At 34.4% G+C, this 6,000-nt stretch overlaps 1 protein-coding gene across 9 annotated transcripts in view; it reads right to left on the reverse strand.

Moving 5' to 3' along the window:
• LOC137252975 (uncharacterized) overlaps positions 1-2,228 on the reverse strand; it is a 79,491-nt gene extending 77,263 nt beyond the window's left edge. For 4 of the 9 annotated variants that reach the window (XM_067789153.1, XM_067789162.1, XM_067789160.1 and 1 more), the window contains exon 1: positions 2,129-2,228. The gene's annotated coding sequence lies outside the window, so the exon portion shown is untranslated. Of the gene's footprint in view, positions 1-1,509; positions 1,705-2,128 lie in introns of all 9 variants that reach the window. The other 5 variants (XM_067789159.1, XM_067789157.1, XM_067789154.1 and 2 more) reach the window with 3 other exon arrangements.
• Between the last annotated feature and the right edge of the window lie 3,772 nt (positions 2,229-6,000).

The following is a 6,000-nucleotide window of genomic DNA, read 5'->3' on the forward strand; positions in this document are numbered from 1 at the left end:
CCTAATCAATAATACTCTCTAAACCTACAGGGAGTATCTTTATCACTTCAAGATGTAGGTAATACGACTTTCCAATATCTGCCGATCGAACCTACTTTGCCCCACTCAACTTTGACGAAGTGAAATAATAAAGCTATTGGGAACGACGACCCTTCCAAATATGGAAGCTTGATAAAAATTATGTCACATCAATCTTAAACCTCATGCAGCAGTGCGAAATAAAATTGAGCAACGCCTAACTCTTCTGCAGATTAGGGGCAGCATCTCTTCCAGTAGTCCGGGCGTAATACGGACGACAATCTATCGTGTGAAGTCGTTAACCTGATACTGCATTCTTATTCTGACGATATCATCGCCCTTAAAAGTCATTCCAAAATTGTTTGCCAATAAGCGAGGATTATACGAAATGCTTGCTCTCATTAACGAGGGCGCCGAAAAACTGGCCCTTTTTCCCACGCTTGTCGCTCAAGGAATGAGTTTTTAATTTTTAATTGATTAAATCGATCTTTTTTAAGAAACAAAGAATCGATTTTCTTTTTAGAATTGTTCGATTTTTTAGCCTTCGAAGTTTTGATCATCTTTCAGCAACGGTACCTATTTCATATTTATTGATAAAAACGTTCAGAAAATATATTTGTTGTAATTTTTTATAAATTTAGTTTTATTGGCGCGTATTCACAGACCAAATAAAATAGTGTTTAAATTTACGAAAAGCTCGACTTTTTTAAAAACCATGAACTGTGACTATACGCCATTATGATGGTGGCTCTGAGTAAAAGAAGAAATATGAAAAAATTTTATCATCACCAACAATTGGCGCCTTGCCGCCTAGGAGATTTTGGCATCGCATATGCGCAAGTCAGCCTAGCTATCCCGGCTTTAACATAACTGACACAAATTGCGAGCACCAAGGGAGATCAAGTCTTCTTGGCGGAGGTCTTCCACTGCGTATTTTCCCAATATGGATGACGATAGGAACACTTTCTGTTCCGAAAGGTTTCATGAATTCTCATAACAAGACCTATCGGCTGATTCGACGGAGATGGCCATAATTCATCGGCACGACTTTTCTCTTGAAAAGGGTCATGTCATCGACTCTCGATACCGCAGCTATGATGAGAGATTAATAGGGGGTTATAGCCAAAAGTTTGTTTTCCTTGTGATTTCTAAGCTAACATTTCAGAGAAGGCAGAACTAACTGAAGCACAAAATTGGAATATCTGGAAAAAGCACAGAAAGCATGATATTTAGGTATCGAATACACTATCAATCTCATTTCGATGGGAGGAACCAGTAAATAACCCTGTGGTACTTCCTGATGTTGCCAAAGAGCCTCATTCAACGAAACGATGAAGAAACTGCCGAGCATTTTTAGCGGTACAACCTTGGTGAACAATTGAGCAGCAATCAACTATTTTCAGCTCGATTTAATTGATTAAATCGATTTTATTTTGAGAATCGAATGGAAAAAATCGAATCGAATCCAGCTCTACTTTGGACATTACCCACCAGAGGTATTCTATGTTGAAGCTGTCTGGAAATGCGCGGCATCGAAAAAATTTCTCCTTTTAGAAGTCTGGCTGCTCTAATGCACATTTATATGCGGACTTTTATGTCTGTATGCTAAATTTTGTTCGTATTGTTGTATTTGATTTGAGTGTATTTGTTGAAACTAGACACTTCGCTTGTTGCATGTTGCACTATCTTTAGCAGTAAAATAAAAGACAAGAAAAAATAAAAAAAATGGACACGCACACACATAAATTTTGCAAGTGCATAAGCTGTTGTATTTTTTTTTTTTTTTGTTATTTGTTAACATGCTATTTTTCGATATTTTAGTTTAATTAGCTCCTTTTAACGAAAATATATTCGTAGCGGAGCATAAATTTTAAAAATCACTAAGCACTTGAGCACAGATAAAGCACAATTCAATATGAAAAAAAGTGATTGCAAAACGCCAAAAATCAATTCACAAAAAGTACACAATATTTATTACGAAATTGTTATTGCTTTATGCCGTTTTCAAAACTGTATAACGGTGTAGTTGAATAAACTCATTATTTTGCAAGATTTTTATATTATTTTAAAAAAAAGTTATGAAAAAATAACTATAAATGTGTTAACATACATTCACTTATTTACTTCACTTCTTTTTCAATCCATTGCTAAAATCGAAAATTCGAAACTTTCTAAGTATGCGTACCGTTCGCAGTGCTGCTTAAACGCAGACTAAATTGGCCAATGATTGGCCAACTGCCATTTGGGTTGAAAAAATATTTGTACATGTTGCTATCATCACTGCCATTGGAAGTTTGCTGACATCAAATAATAATTGAGCATAAATAAGAAACTTGCTCACATGCAAATTAAAAAAAAGTGACTGGAATTGTATGCCACTGCAAGCCAGTATGATGAGCGTAGTAGCGCATGCGCAATAGCTGAATGCGCAAACTGCATACAAATATCGTGAATGGAAAACGAATATTTTTCTTTATAACTTTTCAGCAATACTTGGCTTTTTGTTTTAGCTTTTAGCTCCAGCATTTTGTGTTGTACTTTATTTCTCTCTCAACCAGTTATGCAGTCGATTTTGCGCATGCGCAATACAATGTTTTTTTTTTTGATATTTATTTTTAGTTTTTCTCTTTCTATGTCTTTGCAAATTTTGAGAATAATGCGTGTAATAAAAATTAGATAACAAGAATCATAATTACTAGCCCAAGTAAATGGAAAAAACCTTGTTAGAACTGAAGAGATGAATATGACAACACATGTAGATTACGTGAGAATTTTTTGCTATTACTGAGTGATATTATATTATAGCATTTTCAGGTCAAATGAAATTTTTTTCAAATCGAATTAAACTGTTTTCAAGTCAATTGAAACTTTTTTCAAAGCAAAGAAAACTTTTTTCAAAGCAAAGAAAACTTTTTTCAAATTAAATTAAACTTTCAACAAGTCAATTGAAATTTTCTTCAAATCAAAGAAAATTTTTTTTCAAATCAAATTGAATTAAACTTTTTCCAAGTCAATTGAAACTTTTTTCAAATCAAAGAAAACTTTTTTCAAATTAAATTAAACTTTTTTCAAGTCAATTGAAATTTTTTTCAAATCAAAGAAAATTTTTTTTCAAATAAAATTGAATTAAACTTCTTTCAAGTCAATTGAAACTTTTTTCAAATCAAAGAAAACTTTTTTTAAATAAAATAAAAATTTTTTTGAAATCAAATGAAATTTTTTTCAAATCAAAGAAAATTTTTTTTCAAATCAAATTGAATTAAACTTTTTTCAAGTCAATTGAAACTTTTTTCAAATCAAAGAAAACTTTTTTTGAGTAAAATAAATTTTTTTGAAATCAAATGAAACTTTTGACTTCCTTCATATTAGGTCGGTTGAATGTTTGTCCGCTTTTCATACAAATCTTGCAATCGATTTTTAAGTAACTTCTCATTGATCTACAAAGGTGAAACTTTACACATAGGTTAGAACCCCATGACAATGCAACAAAAGGAAAAACAAAAGGCGCACGGATCGAAATACTTATATAAGAATTTGAAAATTTTCAAACCAGCTTTTAAGTTAACTTCTCGATGAGCTAGAGACTTGAAATTTCAAACTTAATTCAGAGGTCGATGCCAGCCGATGACACGATACAAAAAGATTCGATAGGGGCGCACGGACTGAGATATTTAGAAAAATCAAACGGAACGGAGGGAAATTTGGGATTGATTTTTATGTAAGTTCTCATTGAGCTACAACTTTAAAACTTCACAGATAGGATAAGACAACGAGAAAATTTAAGAAAAGGAGAAAATAAAAATAAAATGAAAACATTTTAAGCACTTCCTTTATATAAATGGACAAAAATCAAAAAGTGGGTATGAATATCGCGCCATTTTGCCAATTTTAAATAGGAATCTATTCCAGTATACCAAATTTCGTTAAGATATGTCAACTTTTACTCAAGTTATCGTGTTAATGGACGAATGGACATGGCTAAATCAACATTTCTTTCGATTCTGATAATTTTGATACGTGGAAGTCTATATCTACTACTATATTGACTCCTTTATGCCATTAGGTATTGCCGTTATCCAAGAAATGGCCTCCGCCACAATACCACGCTTATGCCGTCAAAATATCTTATAAAATGGTTTTCTAAATGAGGTCGAATCTGGACAGCGGGGAACTGGGACATTTTTGTGATACTTAGGAAGAACTCTGGACACAACAGTTAAACCCGATTCTCATTTGCTTATTCCCATCTGCACCGCGGGCTCTAATAACTGCCTTCTTCTTCCAATGTTGCGCGATATTTAATAGGTGCCATTAGTCACGAATTGCCATTGATAGTCTTTAACGGAATTCCTAGAAAAGTGGCACTTTAACTAGGGCTGGATCATAGAGACATTGTAGATGTTGGTTCTGCATTACAACTGAAAATATGGTTGTTGTAATGTGAAAACTAAATACGTGCAAAGCATATGTACCGTGGGGTGGGTTGGTTCTGTATAAGGAAGATACTAACTTATTACAGTATCCGGAATACTGTTGAACCAGCGTGTCGTGCGTCACCCTCGGAAGTCAACTTTTATCTACTGCATCAGTTGGTTAATGAACTATGAGAAGGGGCATAACCATGCATTAGAATTTACAGTCCGTTTGTGGTTGAAGACCTCCTCATGGTCCTCTAGGTCAAACGGCTGTGTGTCTTGTATGCCGAAGTCCTTCATTGTGTCTACGGTAATGTTCCCTCATTTGAATGCGAGGCCGTTTCCATCAATTGTCAGTTTGCCTGCTCAGATTTCTGGGAACGTAGGACAAACTGTATATTCAGCATTTCATTATCATTATCTGCCTTAGCTTATGCGTTTCGGTGCCGACATAAAATTAAAAAATTAAAAATCAGCGCACCACAAATTTGAAGAGAAGTTGAACTTTAATATCCTCGGAGGTATGTGTATCGCGCCAAGTTATTATTGTTAATATCAGATCCCGGATTAAGGGTATCCTCACGTACTTAACGAAACATAAAAATCATAAAGAAATAACATATTAGCCTAACGGGGTTTAATAATTGGGCGAATGTGCATTTCACTTTCGATTGTTAAGTATTCAATGCAGATTTTACAAAGTCAAGCTTATCTGTCCACTAAAACACCAATGGCATTACCTAAAATTATATGCGACGCCTAGCGACTTAATAAGCGAGCATGCAGATTGTTTAAACTTTGATTTCAGCTGTGTGCAAAATACTAATATTCATTATGAAATATTGTCAATTCTTAATTGACAAATGACTGATTGTAATCAAGGCGAATCCATACCAGGTGGTGGCAAAGCGGATTCAACCAATTTGCCGTGCAGAAGATATTCAAGTCAAAAGAAAATGTTCATTGATTTCGATTAACTGACATATTGTTGTACAAGGCTTTGTATGGAAAATTATCAAGAAGAAGCAATCAGCTGATGGGATAACACCACCTCTACTGAATTCGCCTTGGATTGTAATGATTAAGTAGCCAACAGTAACGTTCCAATGACGCATGAACCATATACGGATAGAAATTTAAAATGCAAATGCAATAACAACGTTGTGATCCTGATATTTATCTGGTTCAATTTCTGATCCGTATAGCAGTTCTGTTTGTTTTGTTTTCTGTAGTAGATTTTTTGACAGCTAACCTCTTTTGAGTTGGTAGCACTGCAATAAATATGTGTACATATTAGAGGTTTACGCCGATCACTCTATCGGCGGCGGCGGCGGCGTACGCCGGTATATTTACATTAAAAATCTTGATTCTTGATCTATTTAAAAAAATAATGTTTAGGAAAGGTTTTGTTTGTATGTATTTAAGGAAATCAACGTTTTGGTCATTTCGGAAAGATCAGGGGTTTTAGCCTCAAAATCTCGGAGATCGGTCAACTATTTTCAGGAGTAGCTCCTTGCGGAGAGGCTTCTAACCTAACCTCGGTTTTTGGAATTGGTACTGCTGCGTT

Source organism: Eurosta solidaginis, chromosome 5, assembly GCF_040869045.1.
Source record: "Eurosta solidaginis isolate ZX-2024a chromosome 5, ASM4086904v1, whole genome shotgun sequence".
Lineage (NCBI taxonomy): Eukaryota > Metazoa > Arthropoda > Insecta > Diptera > Tephritidae > Eurosta > Eurosta solidaginis.